The sequence below is a fragment of the Balaenoptera acutorostrata genome, chromosome 1, assembly GCF_949987535.1.
Source record: "Balaenoptera acutorostrata chromosome 1, mBalAcu1.1, whole genome shotgun sequence".
NCBI classification, from domain to species: domain Eukaryota; kingdom Metazoa; phylum Chordata; class Mammalia; order Artiodactyla; family Balaenopteridae; genus Balaenoptera; species Balaenoptera acutorostrata.
In genome coordinates, this window is record NC_080064.1 from 166879212 (window position 1) to 166895926 (window position 16715).

Here is a 16715-nt window from a genome sequence, read left to right on the forward strand (position 1 = left end):
AGTGTTGCAGCTCAAGTCCAAAGGTTGTCTGCTGGCAGAATTCCCTCTTGCTCAGGAAAGGTCAGTCTTATTCTATTCAGACTGTCAACTGATTAGATGAGGCCCACCCACAGTATGGAGGGCAATCTGTTTCACTCAAAGTCACTGCTTTAAACATTAATCTCATGCAAAAACACCCTTACTGGGACTTCCCTGGTGGCACAGTGGTTAAGAATCTGCCTGCCAATGCAGGGGGCATGGGTTCCATTCCTTGTCCAGGAAGATCCCACATGCCGCGGAGCAACTAAGCCCGTGTGCCACAACTACTGAGTCTGTGCTCTAGAGCCCACGAGCCACAACAACTGAGCCCACATGCTGCAACTACTGAAGCCCACATGCTCTAAGGCCTGCGTGCTGCAACTACTGAAGCCTGCGCAGTGGTTAAGAATCCGCCTGCTAATGCAGGGGACATGGGTTTGAGCCCTGGTCTGGGAAGATCCCACATGCTGCGGAGCAACTAAGCCCGTGTGCCACAACTACTGAGCCTGCATGACACAACTACTGAAGCCCATGTGCCTAGAGCCTGTGCTCCACAACAAGAGAAGCCACCGCAATGAGAAGCCCACGCACCACAACGAAGAGTAACCCTTGCTCACCACAACTAGAGAAAGCCCGCGCACAGCAACAAAGACCCAATGCAGTCCAAAATAAATAAATAAAACAAATAAAAAATTATATAAAAAAACAAAAACAAAAACACCCTTACAGACACAGACACATTCAGAGTAATGTTTAATCACATATCTGGACACCATGGCCCAGCCAAGTTGACACATAAAATTAACCATCACAAACCTCAACCCAAATCCCAGCCCTAATCCTAATCTTCTCCACAAAGAGTTCATTCTCCCTACCAAGCTGATACCTCTGCAGATAGGCTGGTTGACATGATGCAAGGGGCCCACTTGGTGGGTGAAGTGGGTGTGGACACAATGGGCCTCATGAAGGCAGCCTGCCTTGGCACAGGGGGTTAATAGCTGGCGGGGAGGGGAGTGCAGAACCACAGCAGGAACGTTTTGTTCTCAGACCCAGGCCCACCAGGCAGCATGAACACTAGTGGTATTTGCTGTATAAAGTGGTGTAACTTCAGAATGCTATTTTACCACTTGGCCTTCATGTTGAGTTTAAGTACAATGGTAGCAAATTGTGCTGATTTTTATTTCATAGGCTTAGATTTAATGGCTTTTGAATTCATCTTCTCAACCTATGTAAATTATCTACTGTGGCCTCAAATCCAGCACTTTTTATAAGAGGACTGTGGTGTTTTGTTTTTTTTTTTTTTCTTTTGAGGACGGTAATTTTTGTAGGAGGATTTTATACCAGCTTCTGTTAGCACTGGCTCACTGGGCATGGACCCAATAGAAGATTCAAATGAAGAATGAAAGAGCATTAGTGAAATTCATAGGAACAAGGAACACTTTTTAGAGAGCAGAAGAAAAGCAATAGATGGCCCTGTTTTGGTACAATTCAACAAACGTTTTTTTGGATACATGCAAAGAACTGGGATTGGCACTGCAGGAAATCAAAAACAAGAGAAATGGTTACCAGGCATGGGGATGGGGAAACTGGAGAGGAGGTGGCAGGATCAACACACGAATCACTTCCCACACCCTCATTCTGTGCTTCAGTGTTTCAGTATCAGAAAGGCCTTCCTGTGCACTCTACGAAAAAAGACAACCCTCCTGTATGAGCCCGGGTCCCACGGGAAACAGACGGCACATTCCACAAGGATTTTGAAGAACATTAATGAAGAGCTGGGAGTAGGGAAAGGAAGCTAGGGATAGTGAGGCACCCAGGGGCCAGCTTCACTAAGAAGCTGTTCCCAGTCCCAGGCCTGAAGAGGTAGGAGGCGGGAATGGGGGTATCAGCATCTCGTTAGAGCTGGAGTGGCCTAAGAGGCACTGTTGTCTAGAGCTGCAGTCCTGAAGGGATGCCAGGACCGAGGACAAGAGGAAGCTGAGAAGACGTTCCCAGACTTCCCTCTCCTCCCACCAATGGTGTGTTGAAACTGGCTTATACTGGTTCATCAGGGCCCACGGTAAGCATCTCTTTCCAACTCCGACATCAAGATGGCTGTTTGAAATCTCTCAAGGTGGAGTATTTACACCACAGAAAAGGGCAAATGCTACAGATCATGTTGCTTTTCCTTGGAAAGCTGGCTGATAAACTTTTACTACCACACCACTGCCCCCCAACTCTCTCATCTCCTCTTTCTGCCTAAGCCAATAGGAAGGCAGAGGGTGAGGGAGTTTGGGTGAAAGAAGCCTTGCAGGCCAGCCCCTGGGGCATGGAACAGGGCTGAGAGGGAGGACGATGGGTGAATTGTATGGGAGGGAGGGACAGTAAGCAGAGAATAACCAGCACATCCCACTGTCACTTTTGATCCCTGTACCCGTTCTAATTGTTTTAAGGAACTCATCACCACCGGCCCTATTGCAGGTTCATGGTTGACCACCTGGCTCTCTCCCTAGAAGGGAAGCTCTTGGAGAAAAGGGACTTTGTTTTCTTTTCTAACATGTCTTTAGTACTTCAAACAGCAGCAGAGGGCTTCCCTGGTGGCGCAGTGGTTGAGAATCTGCCTGCCAATGCAGGGGACACGGGTTCAAGCCCTGGTCTGGGAAGATCCCACATGCCGCGGAGCAACTGGGCCCGTGAGCCACAACTACTGAGCCTGCGCGTCTGGAGCCTGTGCTCCACAACAAGAGAGGCCACGATAGTGAGAGGCCCGCGCACCGCGATGAAAAGTGGCCCCCGCTTGCCGCAACTAGAGAAAAGCCCTCGCACAGAAACGAAGACCCAACACAGCCATAAATAAACAAATAAATAATTTTTAAAAAAAATTATAAAAAAAAAACAGCAGCAGATTCTCAGTAACTTTTTTTTGTTTGTTTCAGATTATTTATTAATCAGTGTAAACCCCAACACAATACACCAACATGATCACGCATTGAGAAGGGAACTATTTCCTGGTCAAGTGTAAAATTGTGCAGATGGCTTCTGGAAGACCTTCATTCTAAGCAGCTTTCTAGTGAAACATTTCATTTAGAAGTCTGGACCTCCTTTCTTCACTTTGCTGTAATCTACATTCACTGGGTAGAACTTGTATTAATCATTGGGACCCACTTTGTTCCAGGGTTCTGGGTTAATTCTTTCTGTCCCAACTGACATCTGGATTGAACAATGCCAGGCACCAGACACACAGAGCTGCTCCAGTACCTCCTGCTGCAATAAATACGAAGAGGGGGATCAAGCTAGGATGATTCTTGGTCTGACCAATGATCTGGCGGAGCACGGTTGTGACACAGGCCTCGAGTAAATAATTCTGTTGAATGAAAGAGTAAAAGGCAGAATTTAAGTGGCTTAAGAGAAGTGCTGAGTTATGCAGAGGAGAGATTCCATCTAGCATGGAGGGTGAGACACCCATGCAACACCCAGAGAGAAAGGTCTAGCAGGCAGGTGGAGAAACAGAGGTTGGAGCTGAAGATACAACCTGATTGAGGGTTGTGTCAGGTTGAGGGCCTGTGTCAGATTGAGGGCTTGATCATGGAGGATACCAGTCTGCTGGATATCACTGGAAGAACGTCAAAGGAGGGGACAAATGCCAAAGACAAGCCAAAGGAGAGGGGAAGGGAGAACCAAGGAAGCAGACACAGAAGGTCCAGACAGGGAAACAGGCAAATGAGCATGAGGTGTGGAATTTGAGGAAGGAGCCTGTCAGAGAGAAGGAAGTGAGTGATGCCAGTAAAAATTGGCATTTAGTTAACACCCAACCCATATTTGTGTTGAATGAGGTCGAAATGAAGCCTGAGATATGTCCACTAGACTGTATAATGAGGAAATTACTTGTGACCTACACGAGTCATTTTAATAAAGAGGTGGATTCAGAAGCCAGATTCCAGTGAGTTGAGGAGTGAATGGATCACTTTAAAAATTAAGTATAATGCTACAATACAGATGAAACTTGAAAACATGCTAAGTAAAAAAAGCCAGTCACAAAAGACCATGTATTGTGTGATTGCACAACTCTGTGAATATACTAAAAACCATTGAATTGTATACTTTAAATGGGTGAATGTATTGTATGTGAATTATATGTCAATAGAACTGTTATTTAAAATTTTGTTATGCTCATACAACTCAATATCAAAAACCAAACAACCCAATCAAAAAATGGGCAGAAGACCTAAATAGACATTTCTCCAAAGAAAACACACAGATGGTCAGTAGGCACATGAAAAGATGCTCAACATCACTATTAGAGAAATGCAAATCAAAACTACAATGAGGTATCACTTCACATTGGTCAGAATGGCCATCATCAAAATGCCTACAAATAATAAATGCTGGAGAGGGTGTGGAGAAAAGGGAACCTTCCTACACTCTTGGTGGGAATGTAAATTGGTGCAGCCAGTATGGAAAACAGTATGGAGGTTCCTTAAAAACTTAAAATAGAGTTACCATATGATCCAGCATTTTCACTTCTGGGCATATACCTGGAGAACTCTAATTCGAAAAGATCCATGCACCCCAATGTTCATAGCAGCACTATTTACAATAGCCAAGACGTGGAAGCAACCCAAGTGTCCATCAATAGATGAATGGATAAAGAAGATGTGATATATCTATACACATCTATCTATCTATCTATCTATCTAAATCAGCCGTAAAAAAGAATGAAATGGACTTCCCTGGTGGTGCAGTGGTTAAGAATCTGCCTGCCAATGCAGGGGACACGGGTTCAATCCCTGGTCCGGGAAGATCCCATGCGCCGTGGGGCAACTAAGCCAATGTGCCACAACTACTGAGCCTGTGTGCCACAACTGCTAAGCCCGTGCTCTAGATCCCATGTGCCGCAACTACTGAGCTCACGTGCTGCGACTACTGAAGCCCGCGTGCCTAGAGCCTGTGCTCTGCAACAAGAGAAGCCACTGCAATGAGAAGCTTGCGCACCGCGATGAAGAGTAGCCTCTGCTCGCCACAACTAGAGAAAGCCCGCGTGCAGCAACGAAGACCCAGTGCAGCCAAAAAAAAAAAAAAGAAGCAATGCCAAATGCAGCAACATGGATGGACCTAGAGATTATGATACTAAGTGAAGTCAGACAGAAAAACACATATCAGAAAAAAAATCATATGATATCATATGATATCACTAACATGTAGAATCTAAAATATGATATAAATGATGAATCTATTTACAAAACAGAAACATACTCACAGAGATTGACTTATGGTTACCAAAGGGGAAAGCGGGTGGGGAGTGATAAATTAGAGTTTGGGATTAGCAGATACAAACTACTATATGTAAAATAAACAACAAGGTCCTACGGTATAGCATACAGAACTATATTCAGTATCTTGTAATAAACTATAATGGAAAAGAATATGAAAAAGAATCACTGAATCACTTTGTTGTACACCTGAAACTAACACAACATTGTAAATCAACTATACTTCAGTAAAAATAAATAAAAATTTATTACGAAATATTTTTACTTACAAATACATACCCTGTATTTCATCTGCTCTTAGACACCATCAATTGTTAGAAGCATCTTTTTTTTGGCCATGCTGCGTGGCATGCAGGATCTTAGTTCCCTGACCAGGGATCGAACCCGCGCCCCCTGCAGTGGAAGCACGGAGTCGTAACCACTGGACACTTCCCTTAACTACAGGGAAGTCCCAGAAGCAGCACTGTTTTATGTACCACAGAGAAAGACAGTAGCCCACCACGTAAACTATGGCACAAGGCTATTCTAACCACATTGGTTGTGAGATGCATCCCAGTTTCACAGAGATTACATTTATTAAAATGTGAGCTTTAGAATCCATGAAATCAGGTACATAGCATACATGTGTGTTTGCAGAGGGGGCAGGTGTGGCTGGATATAGGCAATGTACTCAACAAGTATAAGAGTCTGAGTACCCGGGGACTCACCCTCAGTACAGTTATAGCCCTTTCTTTTTCCCCCTCCCTCCCACTGCGGGGACCACCATCTTGGTTTTTTGGTTTTGTTTTTTTTTAATGTGGTACAATATATATAACATAAAACTTGCCATTCTAATAATTTTTAAGTGTACAGTTCAGTGGCATTAAGAACATTCTCATTGTTGTGCAACAATTACCAGTATCCACCTCCAGAACTTTTTCATCATCCCAAACTAAAGTTAAATAAACTGAGTTAAACAATACCTCCTCATTCCTCCCTTCCGCAGACCTGGTAACCACTGTTTTTACTTTCTTTCTCTATGAATTTGGCTACTCTAGGTACTTCATATAAGTAGATTGGTACAATATTTGTCCTTTGGTGACTGGCTTATTTTACTCAGCATAATGTTTTCCAGGTTCATTCATGTTGTAGCTTGTGTCCGAATTTTCTTCCTTTTAAAGGCTGAATAATGTTCTACTGTATGTATGTATATACCACATCTTACTTATCCATTCATCTGTTGATGGACATTTGGGTTGTTTCCACCTTTTGGCTATTGTGAATAGTGCTACTACAAACACTGGTGCACAAATAGCTGAGTCCCAGCTTTCTTTTGTGTATATACCCAGAAGTGGGAATTGCTGGGTCAAATGTAATTCTATGTTTAATATTTTGAGGAATTGCCAGATTGTTTTCCACAGTGGCTGCACCATTTTACATTTTCACCAGCAATGTACAAGGGCCTCAATTTCTCCACAGCCAGCATTTGTTTTTCTCTGTGTGTGTGTGTGTGTGTGTGTGTGTGTGTGTGTGTGTGTATGTTTAAACAGCCATCCTAATGGGTATGACTTCCATCCTGATCTTGAGTGTGTAATTCTTTTGCTTTTCTTTATAGTTTTACTAAATATATGTACCTCTAAATAATATATTGTTCACTCTTGCAAGTATTAAAACTTTATTTCCAGAAATCACGTATTCACTGAGCATTTGTTGGGTGCAGGCACTGTGCTGGGTGCTGCAGAAACCACAATGACGGATTAGGGACTCCCTGCCTCATGGTGCTGGCAGCCTAATGGGCATGATGCTTTTCCAACAGGGAATCACATGTAGGATGCGCGCCCCCAAAGGCACTCATTGGAGAGGATTGTTAGGGGGGGTCAACCTAGCTCCTTAGTATGTATACGTATATACATACGGTTCCAGGTGGGGGGAGGGCTTCTGAGGAGATAACTTAGGAAGTTTGGTAATGTGAAGGGGAAGCAGAATCAAGAGAAGGATTTTGACTTGGGTAAAGGAAGTCTGCTCCAAAGAAGGAGCAAGGCGAGAGGGGCAGATTGAAGATGCCAGGCCCGGGCCATGCGAAGTTCCAGAAGAGGCAGGTGGGGTGGGATGTAAATCACTGAATACAGGCCCCAGCGACAGTGATTCCCGCCCTTCTGCAAGGTACTTGGAGAGATGGTCTCCGGAAATACGAGGCAGCAGCTGGCTCTCGGGATTCGCAGGTGCGGCCCTGAGGCCCTGGTGCTCATCCGCCCGGCGGACTTTGCAGGATCTCCGGGAACCCGGAAAAGGCGGACTGTGACGGAAGAAGCTCAGCTGCAGTGGGCTGAAGGGATGGAGGAGAAGGGAAGTGCCGGTGCCCGCAGTCGGGAATCTCTCACCACTGCCGAACACGACAGAGGAGCCGCTCCGCCCACCCGTGCCATCTGCCGCGTGGTCACCCTTCTGCCTCGTTCTATTGATAGGCTCCGGGAGCGTGTTCCACCTCAGCTCAAAGCAAGTTGACTCCAGTAAAAATCTTCTTCTGCAAACAGGCGGGGGGTGAGGGGGGGTTGCTGTGGGCAGAAGGGGTTCAAGCCTCCAGGTGCTCGGGCCCCTTTCTTTTGACTTCCTCCCCTCCACGGGCAATGTGCTCAGAGTGTCACGGTCGCGGGAGGAGGTGGGACCAAGGCGGCCAGGCCGGTCCACTGTGCTCCCGGGCCCGTGCGGGGGAGCTAGAAGGGAAGGTCAAAGGCATCCTGCTGTTGAGCAGCCCGGGACACCTGGGATGGCCAGGTGCTCAGAGGGAAAACTGCACATGCAGTATAGCTCAGTGCAGGGAGACAAGTTCAAATCCTGAATGTTACACCTCCCTGCTGTGTGACCTGTGGGAAGCTTCTTAACTTTTCTGAGCCTTGCTTGCCTCAACTGTAAAGTGGAGATTACTGTTCTTGTTTGCGGATCAGTTTGAGGAGTGAAAAAGATAATGTACGTGAACTCACTAGTAGAGTTCCTGGCATATAGGAAGTACTTAATACAAAGTAATTATATATATATTAAAAAAGTAATTATGTTCATATAATGGAATGCCACGCAGTAACAAAAAGGAATGAACTACTGATACAAGCAGCAACGCAGCAACGTGGATGGATCTCAGAACAGTTGTGCTGAGTGAAAGAAGCCAGACAGAAAAAGAATACATACTATAAGATTCCATTTATATAAAACTCCAGAAAACGCAAACTAATCTCTGGTGACAGAAAGATCAGTGGTTGCCTGTGGATGAAGGGAGAGGAGGGGAGGGATGACAAAGGACACCAAGGAAACTTTGGGGTATGTTCATTATCTTGATTGTGTTGAACGTTTCATGGGTGTGTACATGTGTCAAAACTTACCAAATTGAATACTTTAACTATGTATTGTATGTCAGTAATACCTCAATAAAGCTTTTAAAAGCCACAAAAATGTAATTATGATGACAATGGTATTGAGTTGTTTCCCATCCCCACCCTTCCCATTCCTAGATGATCACCTTTCTCAAAAACAGGAGAAATTCTGCAAAGAGGGGCTGACGGGATATCATCCCCTTACATGAAAGCATCAATAGAACTCCTCCAGGGTCCTTGCAGAGAAGAGCTTTGGAGGGAAAGGACCCCAGAGAAGGTTCTAGAGGCTGCTGCGATGCACCCCCTCTCGCTGAGAACTATGGACAAAGGATGCTGAGGGAAAGGACAACCACAGCTCCTGGGAGACGGTCCCCGCCCAGTCCGCCCACAGTTCAGGGACAGGCTGCCCAGCACCACGGGGCATCACTCCACGCTTTTGGTTTGGCGGTTACGGGCAGACCACGGCTTTGGGAGTTCTCTGGCCTTCTTTACAGCTGTGCTTCGCTTTCTTTGTTTATGCTCTGACACATCTGCTGTGACAGCGGCCACCCCACATTCATAGTGGCAGCCACTGCAGTCACAGCTCTAAGGCAGGAGGGCATCAGAGAAGGTGGGCAGCAGAAGGGACCTAATCCAACTCAAGCCCATTTTTGCGCAGGGGAGAGGTTCTCAGGGCCCAGGAAGCGGGGAGCCTCTCATGGTCCACGGCCGGCTCCTTCTCCCTCTGCCAAGCAGAGGCTGAGCTGCCCAGTGCTGTGGGCCGTGCGGGGACCCTGGGCTTCTTCCTTGAAGAGGCCTGCGTGAGCCCTTCTCTTCCCGGCTGGCCACCGTTCTCCCTTCGCCGCTCTCCTTGCCAGGCTGGAAGTGCAGCTGGCCCCTTGTCAGGCTCAAGGGCTCAGCTGGGGATGCAACGTCCCTGGAGTGCTTCTGGGGTGTGTGTGTGTGTGTGTGTGTGTAGGGGTGTGGGACACAAGGAGGCTTGGAAGACTGTCACAGCCACGTTCCTAATCCCCGGAGATTGTGGGATCCTGGGCACAGAGCTTCTGCCGCAGGCTCCAGGACTGAGCATGCAGGCCTGAGGGTGGCCCACAGGCTGATTTCATCTGGTCCACACAGGCACTGGTTTTTGTTCTAATTGCATTAGTTGCCAAATGGAAAAATGGAGAGATTTTAAACAAAAATCCAGATTCCCAGCTTCTTTGACACATTGGGGAATCTGGCATCACTACATCCACCTTGCTGAAGGACAATAGTTGTCTGGGGTTGAGTCACAGCTGCTTCTCTAATAATAGTGATAATAATAATGATGACGATGATGATGATAATAACAACTGATAATAACAATGAACACTTAGGGAGTTCTGACATGTGCCAGGCATACTTTACATGCAATTCATTTATCACTTCCCCCAGGACCAACTTCCCCTATTTAGGGTCTTGGCCTGATGCCTGCAGGATTCAGTTTGTAAGCCCTGCTCCAGAAAAGGAGGGAGAGCTTGTAGGGAGGACCTCGGGCCCCAGTGCATCTTTCAGGCTGCTGCCCCAGACTGATGGAAGGCCACATCTCCTCACCGCTGCACCAGCCACTTTTCGAATCCATTTTAATCTCACTTCTGCCACTTGGCAGCCGCTGTCACACTTCACCCTCTACCTCCTCCCACTGCCCGCTATCACTTCCAAACACCACCAGCCTTTTTGATCTTGATTTCAGGAGGTCAGAGGAGCACCTTGATCAGGGCCAGGCCAGATATAACAGCACAGAAAGACTTGGGGAGGGTTGGGGGAGCTTGTTGGGTGTTGGTTTATTACTTCAGGGAGCCTTGGGAGGTAAAGTCTTGAGGAAATTCAATGTTGGAATGTAGACTTGATTTCAGCAAAGCATTTGATGAAATGCCTCAAGTCCTTGCAGCCAAGCTGAAGAAATGTGGGCCCGTTGATGGTGGATTAAGTGGATTTTAAAAAAAATTTTATTGGAGTATAGTTGATTTACACGTTGTGTTAGTTTCAGGTGTACAGAAAAGTGAATCAGTTATGCATATACATATATCCACTCTTTTTAGATTCTTTTCCCATACAGGTCATTACAGAGTATTGAGTTCCCTATCTATATGGTAGGTCCTTATTAGTTCCCTATTTTATATATAGTGGTGTGTATATGTCAATCCCAATCTCCCAATTTATCCCATTCCCCCTGGTAATCATAAGTTTGTTTTCTGGATTAAGTGGATTTTGAACTGATGGAAAACTGCACCCACACAGTCATGATTATTGGGTTGATGTCAGTGTGGGTCATGAGGCCAATGCTCACTAGAAAGGAAACCGAAAATATGTTTGCCACATGTGTAGAGGATGAAGCCCACAGCACTGAGATTAAGAGCCTTGGTTCTGGAAATAAGCAGATGCAGGTTTAAATACCGGCTCTGCCACTTCTTAGCTGTGTGACCGCAGGTAGATTCGTTACATCTCCCAGAGATGTAACTAATTTGGTTCCCTCATTTATAAAGCAGGGATCATAGCAATACCGTCTTGTGCAGTTGCTGTGAGGACGAAATGGTCTGATGCCCAGGAGACTGCTCAGTAACTGTCACTCTGATGGAGATCAAGTTCATCACGGTGCATTGCTATGGGAAATGAGGCACAAAGGCCTAATTTTTTCCCCAGTTAAAACAGGTGTGTACCCACCTCACTGGGCAAATGCTAGACTCTGTTGTCCACTGGGTCAAAGGGAGATGGCAGGTGTAGGGTCACAGGGTCTCGGCCCCCCTTGGACGCTCAGGGACACAGCTGAAGCCAAGGATAATCACTAGGGGAGGAGAAGAAAAGGAGAAGCAGTTGTAAGGAAGGAAAACAAATTGGAGTTACAGGAGGAAGGGGGCAGAGAAAGGTGAGGGGGAGGGAATGAGGGAGACACAGAGGGTCTCTCTAGTCTTGCCCTTTTATGGGGGAGAGTCTTACAATGTGACAAATGGGGACCTCGAGGGGGCTGGCAGTGTTCCAGAAGCTACTGCTGGGGCTGCAGAGGAAGGAGTGGATGACTGCAATAAGGCAAGCTGCCCCTGGGGGCCGCCCCTCAGACCCACTGGAAAGCAGAACTTTAACACCAAACAGTTCCCAAACTCCCCACCTTGGAGGTAGCCACTGCTTGTGCACTTCCTGCACCCTGGAGGGGGCTCTGGCTCCAGCTGAGGCCGCTGGAAGCCCATTTCTCTCCTGAGAGCCCAGGAGAGCTGTGTGCATGTTTGCTCTCATATATTACAAGGGATATTGCAAAGTAGAATCTTTGGCCTGAAGTGAGAAGTACAATTTTTCTCTGAAGCTCCAGTCTCCAAGTTCCTGACACACAGCAGATGCCCAATAAACGCTGAGAAAGGAAAAGAATAAAGCCTGAGTGGGAGTGGGCGCTAGCAGCTCAGAGGAGCTTGGAAGCCTGTTCTGATGGTGGCGAGGATGAGAGAGGTTCCCCATGTAGCCAGCCTCAACCCCGAACAGATCACACAGCCCTCTTACAATTATCAAAGTAATATGTGTGCATGGTTAAAAAAAAAAATCAAGTGGTGCACAAGGTTTATAATGAAAGCAGTAGATCCCTGCCCTTTCCTGTCCCACTCCCCAGAGGCAACACTATTAGTAAGATGACCTCCCCTCAGAGATACTCATTGAAGCGTTAGAAATATCTAACTTCACAATAGAAAAGGGTTGGAAATGACCTAACTGTCCATCAAATGGTCAATGAATGCTATACCACGGCAGAAAAACAGTGAAGAATCTCTTTATGTACCAATTTTAAACGATCTCAGGATATATGAAGTGCAAATAGTGAGATGCATATGTGTTTACATAACATGGTACCAGTTATGCAAAAAAGGGGGAAAAATATGTATGTATCATCATTTTTATAGAGGGCTCAGGAAAGGCCTGGCACATTGGAGCAGAGAGCTAAGGGAGTGAGGAGTAACGTGTGTATGTGCACATGTATTATATACACAGAATCATTTGTTAAGTTACGAGAGAAACTGGTTATATTTGTTGCCTCCCAGGGAAGAGAACGTGTTGGCTAGGAAATGGGTGGGAGGGATCCATTAATACTCTTTTATGTATTTTGCATGACTTCTTTATGAAAAAACATTTAAGAACCTCTTTGTGGTGGATAGAATTTAGGGTGATCCCAGTGGTCCCAGCCTCTTGGCGTTCACATCTCCCATCTCCCCTCCCATGGCAAGGTGATGGGATATTACTGCCACGATTATGTTGTGTTATATAAGACTTTCTTCTTAGCAAACTGGAGCCAGAGGCTCTCCCTGTGGGCTTGATAAAGTCAGTGGCCATGTTGGAGAAGCTCCCACGGCAAAGAACCGTGAGTGGCTTCTAGGGACTTCAGGAGGCCTAGAGGGTGGCCGCCAGCTAACAGCCAGTAAAAAGCTGGGGCTTTCAGTCATACAACCACAAGGAAATTAATCCTGCCAGTGACCTGAATGAGTTTGGAAGATGATTTTTTCTCAGTTGAGCTTTCAGATGAGAACACAGTCCCAGCTGATGCCTTGATTTTAACCCTCTGTAGAAGATCCATGCCCAGACTCCTGACCCAGGGAAACCATGAGATAATAAATGTGTTGTCTTAAACTGTTAAGTTTATGGTGATGCAGCAATAGAAAACAAGTACACTCTTTGAGCTGTTTCTTCTAGTATTTATCTCTATATTTCTAAGTAATGTGCTTATATTTCTTTCCTTGATTTACCAAATTTAGAATTTATCTATTGAGGTTCTGATATGGCAGACAAGGATTCGTCCTCTTCCCATTCCCTTCCCTCCTCTTACCCTCCCAGGATAATGGCTCTGATACTTTTAGTTAATATAAGCAGTTGGTGTATAATTATTATAACTGTGTGAATATTATTTATGGTAGAGCAAGTAATATGCAGTGATTATATTTCCTACCTTCCTTTGTTTATCCTGGGATTAATAATTATCTCATTTAAAAATTCGCCTAGTGCTTTTTTGATGGTGTGCCTGCTCTGAGCACTACAGCCAGAAGTGTCTTGGCTCGGCTGCCTTAGGCGCCCAGGGCTGTGGCCCTGACTGCTCTGTGGGCTGCTTGGAGGCAAGAAACTACTTTTAATCAATGCTCATTCATCATGGCTTAGAAAGATGGGATGTTTTCAGGCCATTCGTATTGGAAAATGGCAGTGAACCTTTAGAGTCAAGAGAATAAGACAACAGTTTCAGGAGGTACTGCAGCTCTCTTTTTTTCCCAAATGTGATTTGACAAAGCAAGGTTGTTAAAGAAATTTAAAAGTATGTTTTTAAACAGAAGAGCAGCAAAAATGTGTAACCCTAACAGGAAAACCCTGTCTCCTGTCACTGGCCTGCCCTGCTGCACTTGGCTATAGTTAGCCCCCGAATATAGCTGCATCCTGCCAGCCCAACTCCTGCCATTGGGATCAATTGAGATTTATCCCTGGGATGCTAGGATCGTTTAATATACATAAATTAACCAATGTGACACACCATGTTACAAATTGAAGAATAAAAATCTTATGAAAATATCAAGAGATGCATAATAAGCTTTTGACAAAATCAGCATCTATTTATGATAAAAATTCTCAACAAAATGCATTAGAGGGAACATATTTCAACATAATAAAGCCCATATAAGACAAGCCCACATCAACCATCATACTCAATGATGAACAGCTGAAAGCATTTTCTCTGAGATCAGGAACAAGAAAGACACAGATGCCTGCTCTCACCACTTTCATTTAACATAGTATTGGAAGTCCTAGCCATAGCAATCAGACAAGAAAAAGAAATAAAAGGAATCCAAATTGGAAGGGAAGAAATAGAACTGTCACTGTTTGTAGGTGGTATGATACTATATAAAGAAAATCCTAAAGACACCACCAGAAAACTACTAGGACTCCTCAATGAATTTGGTAAAGTTGCAGGATACAAAATTAATATACAGAAATGTGTCATAGTTTTATACACTAACAATGAACTATCAGAAAGAGAAATTAAGAAAACAATCCCATTTACAATCATAAAGTACCATACTTTTAAAATTACTTTATTTTTATAATATATTTTAAAATTAAGGAGTGTGATGCCTCCTGCTATATTCTTCTTTCTGAATATCACATTGTCTATTCTGGGTCTTTTGTGGTCTCAAATGAATTTTAGCATTCATTTTTAAATTTCTGTAAAAAATGCCAGTGGGGTTTTGATGGAGATAACATTGAATCACTTTGGGGAGTATGGACATTTTAACAACATGAAGTTTTTCAACCCATGAACACAGAATGTCTTTCCATTTATTTCTGTCTCCTTACATTGCAGGGGAGGTTGAAGCTGTAATTCTAAGGAAAAAAATCTGGACTTTGAGATGACATAAATCTTACTTCAATCCCCGCTCCACCAACTAGCATTTGTCAGAGCTTGGGCAATTACTTCTCCTCTTAGCCTCAATTCTCTATTTGTAAAATGAGGATAATAATAATAAGGATTTTGAGGAGTAAATTGAGATAATGCATGCAAAACGGTATAGTGCTTGGCATACAGTAGGCACTAGATAAATGGCAAATATTATTATCATAGCTCAACAGATGTTTTCATTGCCATTTATCTCTGTATAAATACTTGCTACTCAAAGTATGACCCACAGACCAGCAGCATCCACCTGGGGACTTGTTTGTAATGCAGTATCTCAGGTCCCACTCCAGAACTACTGAATCAGAGGCTACATCTTATGCTGTGTTTCATATGCATATTAAACTTTGATAAGCGCTAGTCTAAACCATCTTAGATTACAAATGGGGTTCATGTTTGTACGTTTATCTTTTACTTTAAAAAAAATGTCCATTTACCTTACTTCTTCCTCCCATTCTGGAAATGTAACTGGTTAGGATAATATTATTGGGTAAAAATGTTCATTTTGGTGAAGAAGCATTTGCCATGGCTATGAAGAAACTGGAACCAGTGGAATGAAATTGGATGGAAAATGTATAAATTGAGTGCAAATTAGCTGCCTGCCCCTATTAAAATATACCTGCTTTATTGCCAAAAAGAAAAAAAGATAAAAAAAAGAATTCACCTAGTTTTCTATGTAACTTGCTCCTTTGGTTCTGGCAAAGGCCTAACAGTATTTCTGAATGGTGAGACCTATCATTTAATGTATCTATCCCATTTTCCCCCAGTGGTCTCCCTCCTGGAGCAGCTCTCCCTCCTTCTCCAAACCATAAGCTTGCTCTCTAGGCCTGCTGCACATCTGTCATCCAGGGACTTGCATTCACTGCTCTGTCCAATCCTAGCTCTGCTGTTTCCTCAGGCCCATATCTTCTTTCTTGATTTACAGCGTAGTTTTGGTGGAGCACATCCTTCAGCAGTTTTTTAAGACAGGGTACATGGTTGGTCAATTTGGTTGAGTCTGTTTACATTGAAAAAATGTCTTTTTTCTACCCTCACACGCACTGAGAGTGGCTGAATACAGAATCCAGTTTGAAAATAACACTTTCCCCCTGAGGATGCTGAAGGCATTGTTTCCTCGTCTCCTGGCTTCTAGTGTTGCTGCTGAGAAATTGGTGCCATTTTGATTCCTGCTTCTCTTATTGTGCCCTGTTTCAGCTTTCAGACCCAAGCTTTTTGGATCTTCTCTTTATCTTTGGTGTTCTGACATTTCAAAATTGGTGTAGGTATTTTTTTTCATTTGTAATGAATAGACTCTCAATTGGCCCTTTCAGTATGGAAATTCATGCCCTTCTATTCCAGGAATATTTATATATATATTTAAAAATTATTTCCTCCCACCTGTTTTCTCTTTGATTCTTGAAATTTTTAAAAAATTTCATCTGTCCTGTTTTCCCTCTTTGTGTTTTAATTTTCTTTTCTGGCAGGTTTCCCTTTATTGAATTTTAATTTCAACTGTTATGTATATTTTTAATCTCCAAGAGTTCTTTCTTGTTTTCTGATTATTTCCTTTCTCATAAAGGGCAATGTCTACTCTTGATTCTCAGAATTTTCACTAGAATTTTCGTTTTGAAACTGTCCTCTGCTCCTTGCCCTGTCTCTGAGATGTTAGGTGCTCTGACACCTACTCCAGCGCTGCCTTTG

General features: G+C 44.2%; 1 pseudogene; it reads right to left on the bottom strand.

Moving 5' to 3' along the window:
* Positions 1–3010: 3010 nt before the first annotated feature.
* On the bottom strand, positions 3011–5558 carry LOC114235862 (cytochrome c oxidase subunit NDUFA4-like; annotated as a pseudogene).
* Positions 5559–16715: the final 11157 nt, after the last annotated feature.